Raw genomic sequence first — 17522 nt, 5'->3', positions numbered from 1 at the left:
TTTTTTTGTCTTTTTGAGACCAGCCCCAGATGGCCTGTAACTCACTATGTAGACCAGGCTGGCCTTGATCTCACAGAGATCCTATTTGCTTCTGCCTCCTGAGTGCTGGGATTAAAGGTATGCACCACCATGTCCAGCCCAGGAATTTTATCCAAAAAATATTTCAGGGCTAGTGAAATGGCTGAGCAGGTAAGGATGCTTGCAGCTGAGCCTGATGACCTATTTGATCCTTAGAACCCACATGGTAGAAGGAGGAAATCAGTTCCTCAACACACACACACACACACACACACACACACACACACACACACACTAGTTAAATTAATTAAAATTAAACAAATATTTCACATATAAAAGACATCATGTAGTACTTTTCTTTCTATGCCTGGCTTATTTCCCTTCACATACACAGTCTTCCAGCACATGCATGCTACAATTGACAGGATTTTCTTCTTTCTAAGGGTTAACTGGTATTTCAATGTATATAAATGTGCTTTATTCATCTGCTACTTTTATACATTGACTGTTGTGAACAATAGTGCATAGGTGTAAAGGTGGTTCTGTGACACAGTGATTTATTTTTATATATTGTATCAGTTACTTATTTTATTGTTGTGACAAGACACCTGAGAAGAAACTGGAGAGAGGGAGGGAGGGAGGAAGGAAGGAAGGAAGGAAGGAAGGAAGGAAGGAAGGAAGGAAGGGAGGAAGGAAGGATATTTTGGCTCATAGTCTGAGGGCACAACTTGTCTATCATGGCAGGGAGTCACAAAGCAAGAGTTTGAGGCAGCTGGTCATGCTGTATCCACAGTCAAAGCAGAGGGGATGAGTCCTTGAGCTCAGCTCACTTTCTCTTTTTCACTTGGACCAGGACCCCAGCCCTGGGAATGATGCCATCCATAGTGTGTGGCTCTTCCCACCCACCACAATTAACCTAATCCAGATAATCCTTCACAGGCATGCCTGAGGCTTTCTTCTAGGTGATTCTAGGTCTTGGTCTAGTTAGCAATCAATATAAACCATCACAGATAAATACCCTAGAGTGAGATTCCTCAATCACATGGTAATTCTGTTTTTAACTTTTAGGAAACCTATACTATTTTATGAGCTTATCCATTATAATTGTCACCAACAAAGTTGGGGAGCAGACAGTCTTTGAAATGGTATGATCATTTTAGGAAGTCATCAAATTCAGAAACCTCTTCCAGCTCATCTCTCCAACCTCAGTATAGCATGGCTCTCATCCTTAGGGCCCGTTATGTCATCCCAAGCTCCAGCCATCACATCTATATTTCAGACATTAGAAAGGAACAAGGAAGAAAGAAGCCCAAAGGCATATGAACTATCTTTTAATGAGAACACAAAATGCTTCCACATCTACTTTCAGAGCTTGCCATATGTTGCTATCTAGCTGCAAAGGAAGCTGGGAAGCAGTTTATTTGGAGGCAGTCATGTACTTGAGTTTTATCACTAAAGAAGAAAGAGCGAACGTTGTGAGGCTAATGACCAGAAAAAAATGGACTCAAGTTGATCACTGAAAACCTATTACAAAACAAGTCAGCTTGTACAAAGTGTAATTTTAGATAGCTGCGTACAAATACACATCTTCTTGTTTATAGTTTAAAAGATGTGGGCTGGGGGCGTAGCTCAGTGGCAGACTTGGCTTAGCATGTATGAGGATCTGGCTTCCATCCTCAGGACCATAAAAGAAATAAAGATGTAATGCAGATGGCATGCCATTTCCATCCCATTCTTAGCCCGTCAGAATTCCTGTGCAGTCAGTGAATGAACAGCCCTCCAGTGTGTGGCACAGACTTACGTGCATCAGACAGCAAAGGAGGCAGGAGGACACTTTACATTTTGCTCATTACCATGCACAGAAATAATCACATGCATCTATGGGCATAAAACAACAGGCTGCAATTGTCTCAATATCAGCAAGGCTAGTGCTGAGATCGTTGTATTGATTTGTGGAGAGATGCTCTCTGTTCTGAGGCTCTTTAATGTCTGTTCATGTGTTGGTATGAACTATAAGAACTTGCTGTGCTATTTCTATAATGCCCACTGCCATACAGTCATGGAGAAACTGTGGGAGAACGAATATTGAATAGATAATGCTCTTTAAATTGGATGATAGACACCTTCTTTCTGTGTACGCTAATTTACAGCGGCATAGCATACATACCAGACTTTCTCCTATTTCCTATGATATCAGTTATGTTCCCTCCAGATCACACTGTTATTTGGTTTGTAAATTGTTATCTATTATTTTCCCTTATTATCCATGTATCTATTCACTTTCCAGCTACTGTATTTTCCCTAATGACACAGTATACCATTTCATACTAAAGATCAGGGGATTTGAGTGCCCTCAGGGCTCAGGAGTTAGGAATATTTAAAAAAAAAAATTTAAAGCTGCCTTCAGGGACTGTAGCACTTGTTGCTCTTGCAGAGGACCCAAGTTCTGTTTCCAGCACCCACATGGCAGCTCACAGCCCTCTGTAATTCCAGTTCCAGAGGATCCAACACTCTCTTCTGGCCTCCATGGATACCAGGTATACACATGGTACATATATAGACACACAAGCAAAACACTCATACATATAAAATAAAAAGTAAATAAATCTTGGAGCTGGAGAAATGGCTCAGCTGTAAAGAGCATTGACTGTTCTTGTGGAGAACCTGGGTTCAATTCCCAGTACCCTAATAACCATCTATAACTCCAGTTTCAGGGATCTGGCATCCTCTTCTAGCCTCCACAGGCATTGTAGGACACAGGTACACTTACACACAGGCAGGCAATAAACACATACATAAAATAAAAATAATAAATAAAATATTTAAAAAGTTAAATAAATCTTTCAAACACAGACTTGCAGCAAGCTAGAGACAATGAATTCTCTGCCAGGCAGGATCTAATTCCCAATGACCCCACGATGAAAGCACACACTGTTATTGTTATACCTCTTTTTACAGAAGTGGAAACTAAGGGTGTGCTGGTCACTCGGGTGCAGTGAGGCAGCTAACCTGAGGTCATACACAGTTGGTTTGCCTGGAAGTCGGGCTGGCTTTGCTGTGGCCTGGGACCATCCCAGGACCACAGCAGAGCAGGTATGTCAACCAAACACAGTTGTAGAACTTTGCCACTTACACTGCATTCTGCCTGCTTTCTCACGAGAGGAATAAGGTAAAGATATATATACAATGACCTGAATCTCAAATCTTCTATCCACAGGAATACTGATCACCAGGTAAAGTGGCCTGGGGACTGCAGGATTAAGAACCTGGGTGTTCAACTTGCACTACTGACAAGTGCAAGTCTTGGTGCACTTTTGGTGGATGCCTCACCTCAAGATGACAGACAGAAACCTTTGAGGCAGAGGTGTTGGGGAGGTTTTCCTCCCTGCAAAGTTCATCTTGCCGCCAGTCAACCACTAACTTTCTTCAGCATGCACTCGCTTATCTCCTCCCCGCCACCCGAGACATTCATTTGCAATCACGTTCCTGTATTCTGGGCACTGCAAATTGGTTCAGTTCAGGAGGAGAAACAAACTGATAAAGATATTGTTAGTGGATCTCTTTGTGTATAAAAGAACTCCCATCTCACCTCCCACATGCTGTCCTGAATTCCCCTCTTCCTCCTCAAAGTTTCAGTTTTTCTCAGAATGTCTGTGTGTGCCGTACGACAGTGATTTTCTGTGGTAATTGCTTTCTTCTTCAATAAGAAACTTTACACTAGTGAACTCCTACAATACTTACGTGTAAATTAGGGCTGTTCCAAAGCAAAAATCAAAAGTTGCACATCATGTTTTTTTACATTAAAAAAAAAAACCTCTTCAATATGAGTAGGATTTTTGATTGGTACCCAAAACATTAAAAAAATATTTTTGCACCCAGACCTTTATGTATTTGACTTACAATACAGAATCTAAGAGGAGATAAATCATGTTTATTTCAGCATGCTCAGCTTACCAAGAAAAAGCTGCTTCATTCTGCTTTATACAAAAATCGGGTGGAATTCTATGTAAATGCAATTTTGAAATGAAAGTTCGCTTGGGTTGATGATGCTCATAAGCAGGCTAGGTATGCAGGTATTGGGGGGGTGTTTGCACCCCCAGACAGCAGTGGGTGATATGAGGTGAAAGCAGCACACCTTTTTGGAGCGGCCCCCCAAAGAAGGGATTGTGGTAACAGTCGTTTCATTTTGCTCCCTTGCAATAGCGACAACAAAACGATGCCACAGACGAAAACTGTCATGTCCCACCCACTCCATCTGTCCTGCACTGCGCACCCACAGTTCCCCTCATTCTACAAATTAATCTTTCACACATTTTTTAACAAAAAAAGTGTTAATGTTATAAAAGAAAAAAAAAACAAGGAAAACAGAAAGGGCTGTGTAGAAAATAAATTAAATTTAAATTTGATGGCAGTTATGACTTTTTTTATTGACTATAAGAGCAAACAGTCACATCAAATTGGTGCCACTGGCATGTAATTAAAACTACAGGGCACCCTTAATGATCTCTGACAATGATCGCGTGTGTGTTTTTTTTTAAATATAGCATGCACATTTTGTCCAATTTGGGCTCTTTTTTCCTGTTGCTTTTGTCCTCTTTCTGAGTGGGTATTATTCATGAAGCGAGTCTTTATTATCTATTTGGCCATCTGCTTTGCATTGGCCATAGTCCCCTGTATTGTAATTCTGAGTGAAAATAAGGACTATGGGACATTGAAACCCTAAAAATAATAATAATATGCTTTGAGAACTCAAATGTAAAAAGCATAAAGAAAAGCATCTGGGATGGAGGTGATGTTTGAAGGCACATGTCACGGAGGTAGGAAAAGCATGCAAATCATCTGAGGAAAGAAACTCTGGGTGTTCATTCTGAGCAAACGCACATCTTGCATTGAAACAGGCCGTTGTGGAGGGAATGTGTCTTCATGCTCGGGTGTCTTTCAAAGAAAAGAAAATTTTCTGTTTGCTCAGTAGAGCATCTCGTTTCAAAAGTTTGCATGTCTCGTAGCAGAGTAGTGGTCCTCAGCTTATAATTAAGATTTTTAGATGCTGAATATACACGTTTACCCACACTAGGCTCCTTGTTTTTGGTTTAGTAAAAGGAGATTTTCTAAAAAGTTGACATGTTAAAACATATTTCTATTTAAAAAAAGAATTGTGGGTGTTGGAGCTGTCGGTCAGTAGTAGAGCACTTACCTAGCATGCACAAGGCCTTGGGTTCTACTCTTAATAATGAAATATATGTGCATATATGCACTCTGTATATGTGTATATATATGTGTGTATACATGCATGTGTGTATATATGTATATGTATTTATGAATGTATTTGTGAAAATGAATTAACTGAAAACTTGTAAAACTGTTTTTTCTGAAGTTTGCTGGATTTTATTTGACTCCTTCCATCTGCATTTCCCCTTTTAGTTTTATCCCTTCTGAAATTCTCTTATCCAAGTTACTTTACCTTGTCTGTCTACTTATGACCAGGTCTTTCCTGCAGCCCACTGAGAGGCCATTAAAGTAATTTTTCAGCTGATTGAAAAAATGAATATGGATCACCAAAGAAACGTCTTCCTAAGAAGAGTAAACACATAAAGGTACAATACATTTTTGATGGTAACACTTTAGTCTCAAATCAAAAAGCAGAATAGTCTACTTGTTTTTGATGTTTCTTGGTTTCTTTCTCTTAGTTGATTTTTTAAAATTTTTAAAATATTTTATTTACTATTTTTTATTTTATGTGTGTGAGTGTATTGCCTGTATATATGTAAGTGCACCCGTGTCATGCAATGCCGCAGAGGTCAGAAGAGGGCTTCGGATTCCCCTGGAGCTGGAGTTAAGGATGCTTTGTAGATGCCATGTGGGTGCTGGGTATCGAACCCCGGTCCTCTGCAAGAGCAGTCAGTACTCTTAACCACTGAGCCATCTCTCCAGCCTCAGTTGATTCTTATTAAACTAGAAAAATAGACAATTAAAGCTACACACACACACACACACACACACACACACACACAAAAAAAAAAACTGTGTGGGCTTACTACCAATACAAGATGAATTCCATCAATTATCTCATTATTTAGAAAATGAGTTATTTACTTTACACTTAATAGTGGCTTAAAATAACTTTCTCCTTTGTATTTATCTTTCCTTCTAAATCGGTTTGTGTATGTAGATAGTAACAGCTGAAATGACATAAAATTTTCAAATTTGTAAAGTTCAAATTAATCACTTCACATCCATATTGAGTTACCTAAAAATAATGAAGAGGTTTTAAAAAAGAGGGTGATAGCCCAGTTTCAAAAATAGCTATTGTGACCTGCTCATGTCGGTAAAATTTAGGCCATAAGATTTCATTTGCTTTCCCAAGTAAATAAAATGCTATGAGTTTAACTATTTAACTTGCATAGATAAAGAATTCTGCATCAAGAGTTAATTTGATACTTTTTTTTTTTTTTTTTTTGAGACAGGGTGTCACTATGTAGCCCTGACTAGACTAGATCTCGAAATCACAGAGATCCACCTGCCTCTCTGCCTCCTGAGTGCTGGGATTAAAGATATGCATCACCATGCCTGGCTGTTAAATTTATTCTTAAGACCACTTTGATTGTAGCTATTACAATAGTCAAGAAGAATTAAACATTTTATCATATTGACTGCCATGCATCTTAATTGATATTATAAAAAAGTTTATGTAGTAATATGTATTACCTCCATGAGCTATGAAAAGAATAAAATCATAATGTTGTTTTACACGCCTGTTTTAAGCTACATGGTTGAATTCCCATTAAATTGGTATTGGAGGAGCTGGGGTGATGGCGCACACCTTTAATCCCAGTACTTGGGAGGCAGAGGCAGGCAGATTTCTGTAAGTTCAAGATCAGCCTGCTCTACATGGTGAGTTCCAGGCCAGGGCTACAGAGAGACCCTGGCTCAAAAGAAAAAGACCAATAAACAAATAAATTAGCATTGGAATTATTAGCATTTTGAAATCTGATTCAGACCCCTTGTCTAGTATGTGTGAGGTGCTAGGTTCAGTCTGTGACTGAGGACGGAAAAGGTATAGATTTTTATTTAAAACATTGTATTTCAATTTTGTTTGTGCAAAACCCCAAATTGTTCCCCAACAGTAAACCCAGTTTTGAGCAGTCACAGCCAATAGTCAAAATTTTCACTCTCTTAAGAAAAATAAAGTGATTAAAGTGATTTAAAGTCATAAGTTTAAAAATCTTCTTTCGGTGCCATGTGGTAGGAATACGTCTTTTTTTGTTGTTGCTGTTATTGTTTGGTTTCGTTGTTGTTGGCGTCAGGGTCCCCTGTAGCCCCAGTTGGCCTGGAGTTCGCTATATAAACCAGACAGGCCTCAAACTCACAGAGATCCACCTGCCTCTGCCTCCTGAGTGCTGGGATTAAAGTCATGGTCAACCATGGCCAGCACAGACAAGAATACTTTTTAAAATTATTTTTATTACATTTCATTATTTTCATTTTGTGTGTTTGCTCTCACATGCAGCATGGCACCATGCTGACCATGGAGGTCAGAGGACAACTTTTGGGAGTCAGGTTTCTCCTACCCTGTGGGCCTCAGTGATCAAACTCAAGTTTTCAGGCTGGACCACTAGTGCCTTTACCCACTAAGCCATCTTGCCGACCCAAGAATACTTACAATAGTATTAAAAGACACTCTACTTCTGTGAAACATCTGGGCCAGTAACTCCTGCCTCAGCTTTTCTTTGGCATTGTCACATCAGTCCTAAAGCATTACCCTGTGCTAAGCATCATGGGAACACTAAACAGTCTCTTAACCACGCCTTTCAATTGCTCTGAGTCTAACCAGAGTCCAAGGCAACACAGTGGCAGTGCACAGGGCCTCTCTAGCGCCTCACTTTCATGCTGTGGGAGCTTGAGAGTTGTTTACCAAAGCAGAATCGAAGGGTTGAGTAACCAGTGTGCTTGCATGAAGTATGCTCCTTCTATCCCATCTCCTTAGCTGTGTTTAAGTGTCACAGACTCATAATCCCAGAAACTCTGCAGGAAGAAAAGATCTCAATCACATTTCGGACCAGATCCCTCCTTATGGCTGTGTGAGTTTAATTTTCATTTAAACAACAATAAATACAGGCATAAGGGTTTGAAACGAATTATGTAAGCCCTTTAGCCATAACTGTTCCATTCTCCCACCAAATGAGCTGCTGTTCTCACTTTGTTTTATGGGCTCCACGTAGTCTCTGTTATTATATCTGCCAAATAAAAGCCAGCAAACCATGCAATTGAAAATAGAATCTTTTATCTCTCACAGTTACAGGATGCACCCAGAGAGAGTTTTATCCAGTCCTCCTTAGGGTGGGATTCTTTGCTCTCGGGACTTTCTCCTCCCAGCAGGGCCTACAGAGAGGAAAGCATCTTCATTTATATCCACCGGCAGCATCTGTCTTCAGCCGAAGCTGCACTTGAGAAGTCAGGAATAATTTCTCCCATTATATTTTTAGCTTGTCTGTCTGGTTCGATTGAGATCATGGGTTTTTCCTTAAGAATAGGAAATGGATAGATAATTTCTTTTCAAAGTATGGCAGATTCTAATTTGTTTTAAAACAATGAAGGTCTTCATTTCTTTGTTTTGTTGTTATTTATTCATTTTTATGTGTATAAGTGTTTTGCTTACATGTTTGTAAGCACACCCGTGTCGTGCAATGCCTGCAGAGGCCAGAAGCCAGACTCAGATCCCCTGGAACTGGAGTTACAAATGGTCGTTAGCCACCACGTGGATGCTGGGAATCAAACCCGGGTCCTCTGCAAGAGCAGTCAGTGCTCTTAACCACTGAACCATCTCTCCAGTCCCTTGTTTTTAAGAAAGTCTCTTTGGGCCAGGCTGGCCTCCAACTCCACTGCTCCACTGTTGGGTTAGAGTATACTCAAGAAAGTAGATTGGGAGACAGTGAGATGGCTCAGTGGGTAAAGGTGATTGCTGCCATAGCCTGACAATTTGAGTTCAATCCCCAGGACACTCATAAAAATGGGAGTACCAACTCCACAAAGTTGTCTTCTCACCTCTGCAAGCACGCTGTGGCATGTACACCCCCACACATCACACCCTCCCACATATACACACAATCATAATCAATGAATTTATAAAAAGCAAATTGGCCAGATGTGGTCATGCATGCTTATAGTCTTAGAACTCAGGAGGCTGAGGGAGGGGTATTACTGCAAATTCAAGGCCAGTCTGCGCTTCAGAGTGTGTTCAAGAGCACCTGGGATACATAGTGAAACCTTGTCTCAAAATAACAACTACAACAACAGCAAAACCAACCAAACGTACACACACACACACACACTCACACTCACACACACTACACACACAGAAAATGAAAAAAAAAGAGAAAAAGTAAATGGAGCTTGTATCTCACAAAATAAGCTCTGCCTTTCTTGTGCTCCAATTCTGAGTTCGAAGGAAGGCTTGACTGCTCTTTCCTTTAGCTTCAGAAAAAATGCAAAGGTTTAAGTTATTTTTCTGTGTCTTCCCTCTTCCCTCCTCCCCTTCCTTTCCTCTCTTCTTTCCTGTTCTTCTCTTCCTCTCTCTTGTAAATATTTCTTGAATGATTATTAATGTGTGAACCAGCATTCTACATGCTAAGGGCACCAATGATCATGCTGTAAAAAAAAAAAAAAATCCTACCCAAGAAGACAGGAAAGAAATTTAGTCAATGGATGGGAAGTGTGGTTCAGCTGTAGAACACAGCTTAGCATACAGAATCCCCTGGATTTGAGCCCCAGCACTGAAACACAACAAAAGTAAAAATGGAAAAGTATCTAAGATTGTGGGAATTCTCCTGGACTGCTTTATGAAAGTAGTTCAACTTTTTTTTTAAGGTTTATTTGATTGTGTGTGTTGAGGGTGGGTGGTGGTTATATACATGTGAGTATAGGTGCCCTCAAAGACCAGAAGAGGGTGTCAGATTCCCTGGAACTGGAGTTACAGTCAGTTGAAAGCAGCCTGAAGTGGGTGTGTTAACCACTGAGCCATGTCTTCAATCCCCAACCTTATTTCTTTTTAATGCTAATTTATGCCCCTGGCATGATCCCCTGGGCCAAATGTTTTGCTTGTAGGCCAATGTCCCTAGTTTAGGCCCTATGAATGATAGGGGTTCAGTGACTATTGAATGGATCAATTTTCTTCTAAAATATGACTATATTAGCAGGTAATTCACATTCCTCACTGAAATGTCAACAGAGACCCACATTTTCCCCACAGGGTCAATCTAAAACTCTGTAATCAGTGTGCTATGAAACTCTGAGCCTATCATAAGAAAATCTAGTTCGTAACCAGTAGATCTTATCAGACAAATCAATATAACAAATGTGTAAGGCATTCACGTGGGCGCGTGCGCACACACACACCCTGACTGTGGCACTTTGTGTCTAGGAAGGGCTAAATCACAAGCGCATTCTATCCTCGTTACTTTTGGGCTAGCAACTTTACAAAGCATTATTTAGAGACAGTGAGAAAACAGAGGCCATGATGAGCTGAGCCCAGGAAGGAGGGCTGTGTTTACATTGCTGTGGTCACCAACTTCTCTGTGCCCCTTCTCCACCACGCATGAGCCACCACCCACTTCCCCTTGGGGGTCTCTTTGTCTCACGTCTCTTCAGTTAGCCTGTATTCAGTATTCACCATTTTCTTGCTGTTCTTGAAAGTCCTCCCTTTCCCTCTGTAAAGTTATTGCTTTTCTCAGCCTGCCATTCGTCTCTGTCTAAAATGTCCTATTGCTGTGCCTTTGTTCCATGTTCTCTCTGTTGTACAGAGCTGGTGTCCCTGCACCTGTCCCTTATTCCAAGTGCTAAGACATGACTTGGCATTGTAGAAAGGCTGTCAGTTGGGTTTGTTTGGTTGTTGCTGTTTTTAAAAAAATATTTTTATTTCATGAGAACTTTGTCTGAGTGTAAGTGTACCATGTGCATGCAATGCCCGTGGAGGCCAAAAGAGGGCAATGAGATTCCCTGGAACTGGAGTTACTGGTAATTGTTAGCTCCCACGTGGGTGCTGGGAATTGAACTTGGGTCCCTCTGCAAGAGCAGCCAATGTTAACTGCTGAGCTATCCCTCCAGCTCCCATCATTGCTTTTTAAAACAGGTTTCTATATGTAGTCCTGTCTGATCTAGAACTCATTACGTAGACCTGGCTAGCCTTGAACTTACTTTGATGTTCTTGCCTGAGTGCTGGGAGTGCGGCTGTACACCACCACACCTGGCTTGCTTATGAGCAACTTCATGTTTCTTTTTAGATATGACCTGGTTGAACAGCCTCAGTTGTGCAAAACAACTTCAGAGTGATGGGCTCTCAGTGAAGTCTGTTCCAGCAGCATGTTAACAGACACAGAGAGAACCAAGTCCCCAAGAAGGAATTTAAAATGTTTTCTCTGAGTTCATATTCAAGAGCCACTTTCCCTATTGTCTCTCATAAAGTCATTACTGTGGATTCAATTTAAAATGCTTACTTTTTTTTAAACTGAGTTTAATTTAGATACACATTTGCATTGTAAAATGAGTACTTTAAAAATAATCATTTTAGTCTTAAGCATAAATGCTAGTTCTTTGTAAAGGAAGTAACTTCCTGAATTGCGTGTGATCGCTAAGGGCAAAGTAAATTTCTGGAGTGAGATTTAACCTTCTGTCTGCTCTTATTACATAGACTAGTTTGAATATGGTATGTATCAAGACTTCCATGTTCACAGAATAGAATTTATCACCAAGGATTTTCATTAAAACTTTTATTATGATAGTTAGGATTGCTAAGCTTTTATTAGTCACGGAAGTAAGAACTAGGTTCATGATATTGATACATAATAAAAATAAAAGGAGATTGACATAAAGGCGTGCATTGTTGACACCTAGCACAGCAGAAATTTTACAGGAACCATGAGAATACTGGCCCATATTTATTTTTCTGATGCATTACAAGTGCTCAATAGATAACTATGGGATGTAGCTTCTTCTGTTCTGCTGGTTCAAGTCCTAGAGGAATGAATGAAGCAAGCAGACCAGGAAGGGCAAGCCTTCCTGCCCTGTTTGGAATGCAGACAGGTAGACAACGGTTCTGTCTTTTGGCCAGAAGCCCCAGTATCTGATTCCGAACAAGTGTGTGACTCTGCGCCCACTGGTGACTTCCCTCCAGTAGCTCTTCTGAGTCCTCTTGCATCCTGCATTTCTACAAAGCCCAAGGGAAGTGGTCGGATGTAATTATAAAGATTGGCATTTACATATTTAGAGTTTTTGCTTTATTTTGAACAAAACAAACTTCTTTTATTACACACTTCACAGGATTCTAGATATTCCTGACAGTACTCGAGAAAAAGGAAAGAGGAATAGAAATATCCTAAGTTCACATTAAAACTTTCCTTTATAGAACTTATGCATTTGGAAAAGACATGTACTTATGAATATTTTAAGTAATTCAATCTAGGGGGAAGATCCCCACAGACAATACATCTTTTAATAGTCCAAATTAATGTAGTCTCCACCACAACAGATACATTTCAACATCTGATTTTGGGAGTTCCTGTATGATCTTCAAGGATGGTAGACTGGTCTATGCCTATTTTCTTTAGAATTATATTTAAATAAATTTTAGCACTTTCGGCGGCCACCATGTCATCCTGAGGAAGCACCAGGAGGCTGGGGTAATGCTCATGTCATGCATCACCACAGGATCAATTTCAACAAATATCATCCAGGTTACTCTGGGAAAGTTAGTATGAGGCGTTACCACTTAAAGAGGAACCAGAGCTTCTGCCCAATTGTCAACCTTGATAAAATGTGGACATTGGTCAGTGAACAGACACGGGTAAACGCTGCCAAAAACAAGACTGGCGTTGCCCCCAACACTGATGTGGTGCAATCGGGTGACAAAGTTCTGGGGAAGGGAAAGCTCCCTAAGCAGCTCATCATCATGAAGGCCAAATTCTTCAGCAGAAGAGCTGAGAAGATTAAGAGTATTGGTGCCTGTGTCCTGGTGGCTTAAATGCTAACATTGTTTTAAAAAAATTTTTTTAACTGGTTGAACTATCAATGCATGACAGGCAGACCTGTCGCATAGTGACGAAGGGAACAAGTTTGGGGTTCTAGAGTTACCTGAGTTAGGAATGTGGATGGGTGGTGGTAGAGCACTTGCCTAGTATATACAGTGTCCTGAGTTCTATTCCCCTAACTGGGTTGGGGGTGGCGGGGTTGCCTGGTATTATGTCTGAAGCAAATGATCTACAGAACAAGGTTAACTATGAAAGTACTGTTGTATTCAGTTTCCATATGCTATAAGCATAATGCATTTTTACAGGAGTCAGACAGAACAAGAGAAAGAGTTGTGGCTTGAACAGCTACTGAAATACTTGTTTGCTATCTTCCTAGAGTCTCTGGAGTGACCTGCTTTAGTCCCAAGCACGCCTGAACTATTGTCCTCCTCCTCTCACTGTGCTATCAAAGCTCTGATTTATAGTAGGCAACTGAAAACTTGTTACACGGGAAAAACCGTTCTGGGAAGTCTGCGTCTTTTGCTCCTGCTTGCCCTTAACCCTCAACAGGTCTGAGTTACTGGTGGGGCTCATTCTACTCTCAATACAGGAGTGAACCCCAGTGCCTGTACAGAGCTGAGAACCTTTCCTCCAGAGTTTATAACACTGCTCTGGCTTCAGGGCTGTGAGGCCAATGGAATTATCTCCAATGTTGGTTATCATAGCTCAGGAATTTAATGAGTAGTTCATATATCACACAATCTATAGCCTGGGGAATGATGTGGTATATAATGTCTCTACAGAATTATAAATGTGTGGACATATATTAATATTTAGAGTGTGTGTGTAGGCGAGTGCATACCACACCATGTTGTGTGGCAGTCAAAGGACAATTTTCAGGAGTTGGTTCTCACCTTCTACATTATTGAGTCACGTTCTTTCTTGTTTCTGCTGTGCAGAACTACTCCAGGCTAGCTAGCCTGCAAACCCCTGACCGATTCTTATCTTAGCTTCCCATCGCTGTAAGAGTGCTGGGATTACAGATGCCCTCCACCCTATATACCCCATCAAGCTTTTAAAAAAATGTGGGTCCTTAGGCTTGCATGGCAAGCGCTCTTATCTGCTGAGCCATCTCCCAGGCCCCAGATGTATATATTTTTTAAAAATCACACTGTAGGAAATAATGCTCCCTGTTCATCATTGTGGTGGGAATTGCAGCTTGTTCATTCATGTTTGAAAATCCATTGTCTCAGCTACATTTCTGAACCTCTTCTTCCCTTTAGACCACATGAACCTGCTCGTTCCTAAGAGCCAGGAAGGGGTGGGGGTAAGCTAGGTGTGGTGGTATGGGACTATAAACCCTAGAACTTGGGAGGCTGAGGCAGAAGGCTTCAAGTTTCAGGCCAGCCTGAGCTACATAGTGATATCTATCTTAAAAAAAAAAAAACAAACAAGCAGAAAGTTAATATTGCCATGCATGCTACATATGGAAAGTAGTGGGCTTAATAGAAGTTTGAATTTCTCATTAATGTACCTTTTCTTTACAGAGCTATAGATTAAAAGACGAAGCCAGAAATGGTGACTACTTACAGGTAATTTGGACGTAGCAGGGGGATTGTTTGACTCTAGTTCAAGGCCAGTCTAGGCAACATAGGAAGATCGTATCTAAAGAAGTTTTAAAAAATCAGGTCACACTGATACATTTAATAATTGTTATAAATGTTACATTTTGGAATAGCTGATCATTATTGCTGTTTGAGTCTAATTTCCAATTATACATGGCTAAGTAAGCTTATAAAACTTATATTCAAAAAATAATTTCATTACTTTTCGACCTGATTGTTACAGAAAAACACTGATGGTTTTTTTCAAAGATTTCACTTGTAGTTCCCTACACATTTATTTTATGGGGCTGCTCATCAAATCAAATTTTATTTGATCTGTGAACATTTATACCCTCAAACTGTTACTGGTCAAATGTATGTTATTAAAACATGAAACCTGCTCCCTTGTAAAATATCTAACATGAATCCATAGATTATCTTGTATCACTTTTTTAAATATCAGGACTCTCGGAAAAGCTTGAATTAATCAGAATTATGCTTTGTCAGAGAGAAAGCAATAACTTATTTTTCCCAACAGCTTAGTATTTTTTTCTTCCTTTAACAATTCTTTTTCACTGTGTGAGGTGGGGAGAAAGTAGTCTCTCAGCTTTAAAACAATGAACTTTGCCAAGCTGCTTTGTTTGGTGGTTAGTTTGGGAAACCTGCTGTATAGAGGGAGCAGACAGTTTGAGTAATGTACTTGAGGCAGGTTATTTAGACTGACTTTTTAACCTTCCATGGATCCAATAGATAGAATACCAATCTGTAAGATGGTGCCTCGGATGCCAGTCATCGTTATTTACAATTTGGTGTGGATCATTTTCCAATGAGAACTGAATCTGCCTGATAAGTTTATAACATAGTTTAAATGAAGTTAGAAAGGGCAAAAAAGAGGAGGGGGGGTGGAGAATACATTTGCACAGGGACTTTGGGTAAGTCATAGCGATGTAGGGCAATAGGCTGGCTTCCTTAAATATCCATTTCATCTGTATTTCCTGGACACACTCTTCAGTTCTCAAAATGGACCCTAGTTATGAGTGTTAGAAGCAACTAGGGCTGCAACTGTACTCTCAGGTTGCTCTGTAAAACTGTGTGAGAGCTGTGATCTCACTCTGGATACCACAGAGTGGAGCATGTAAGCTTTTGGTAGATAATCTGTTAAATTCTAATTTTCTCATGAATTTATGGTTTAATATCCTGGTATCATCAGTTACTTTATAGCTATCCAGGTGTGTTATTTAGTTTTGAATTTTAATTGATGAGAAATAGCTTGAAGAATACAAACACCTTTTTCCTTTTATCCCCCCTAAATTTTTCCATAAAACAAATATATTCCCTTTTACATGTTTTTTTTTAAAGTGTGCTTCATCTACTAAGAACACATGTAAACTCCCCTAGCCTGAAACAAGTCGGACTGAAATTGGGTCTCCTATCTTCTAGAGAGACCAGGAAGTCATCAAAAGTATGGGCACAACAATAGACTTTATGGAATGAGAAACTCAGGTTGAATCAAGATGGCCTTGACCTCGGGGACCTACCAAGAGAGGACACACAGGGTTCAGCAGTGTGCAACCCATTCCAGTTTACAACAGGATACTTAAGTTCCAGTCTTCTAACTTCATTAGCAATTCAACATATCTGATTTGCCCACACAATTACTTCCAACTTCCATACCCTTTTGGCCTCAAGAAAGCGAAAGCACATTTGCTCAGTTGAAAGGTCTGCTGGGAAGCTGGTTAGCAACAAGGCTTGCCAGTCTGGGTTCACTTAGCAAAGAATAAACACATTTCATTTAGACAATTACTACTGTGTTGACTGCTCAATACGTAGTTTTCTGTTTTACTTTCTTGAATCATTTTCTCCGCCACTTCTTACTCAACTTTTTGCTTGTCATTCTTGCCTCCCATTACCTTGAAAGCAGAAAAATCCCTACACTTCCTCTTGGCTGTGACAGTGATTAGCACAGGTTAGCTGCAAAGAATGGGTACCGGGAAAAGTATATCTGAAGGCAGGGAAACGCGACACGACACTCTCACATCTTTTCCCCTTGGTAATTTAAAGTCGTTGCTTGTTACATATCAATTAAGGGATCCGGCTAACGCGGCTACAAGTATCAATTTAACTGGAATGCTCTAAAAATCTCGGCTCTGGGCCACGTCTTTACTCGTCGCAGTGTTAAGTACAGGCGGGACGCCGGGCTCCGCCTGCATCTTGCACTGAGGACGCCCGAGGCCGGCGCCTCTCCAGCGGCTCGCGAACTCCGCGCCCCGCGTGCACCTGGAAACCACAGCCAGCGCGTCCCCGAGCGCTCGCGCACGAGGACCCGGGCGGCCTTGCCGAGGCCCGCTCCGGGCCGTCCGCGTCCCCGCGTGCCGTGCCTCCCCTCCCCGGGACACCTGCGCCACTCTGAGCAGACATGCCCCGGTGGAAAAGTACACTTCTGGCCGGCGTGCTGCACGCGAACCAGCTCGCTCCACACCCGCGCACCGCGCACGGCCTCCAGCCGGGAAACAAGCCCCTCCCCACGCAGCTGTCGCCGCCGCCTGCGGGCTCCTTTCACTTTCTCACGGCCAAGTCACCCAGAGGGGCGCCGCTGCCGCCACCGCCGCTGCGCCCGCCGACTCCGCCCCGCGCCGCCTCGCTCCTGGCCCCGCCCCCGCCGGGGCCACGCCCACAAGTCAGCCGCGCCTGCCATTGGCCCGCACCGGCAGCAGCGCCTGCTCGCCTCTCCCATTGGCGGAGCCGCCGTGTCAGTCCCGCCGCCCCCTCCGCCCTCCTGAGACGCCGCCCTCCTATTGGAGGACGCCGCGGCCCGGGGGCGGGCCGGAGCCCGCGGCCGGCGGCTCTCGGTCAATCGCAGAGCGGCCGGCGCGGGGAAGCCAGGCGGGGAGGCGGGAGGCGA

This window comes from Nannospalax galili, unplaced genomic scaffold, assembly GCF_000622305.1.
Source record: "Nannospalax galili isolate Female #2095 unplaced genomic scaffold, S.galili_v1.0 scaffold543, whole genome shotgun sequence".
Lineage (NCBI taxonomy): Eukaryota > Metazoa > Chordata > Mammalia > Rodentia > Spalacidae > Nannospalax > Nannospalax galili.
The sequence above is the reverse complement of the archived record's forward strand: the minus strand, read 5'-3'. Positions refer to the sequence as shown.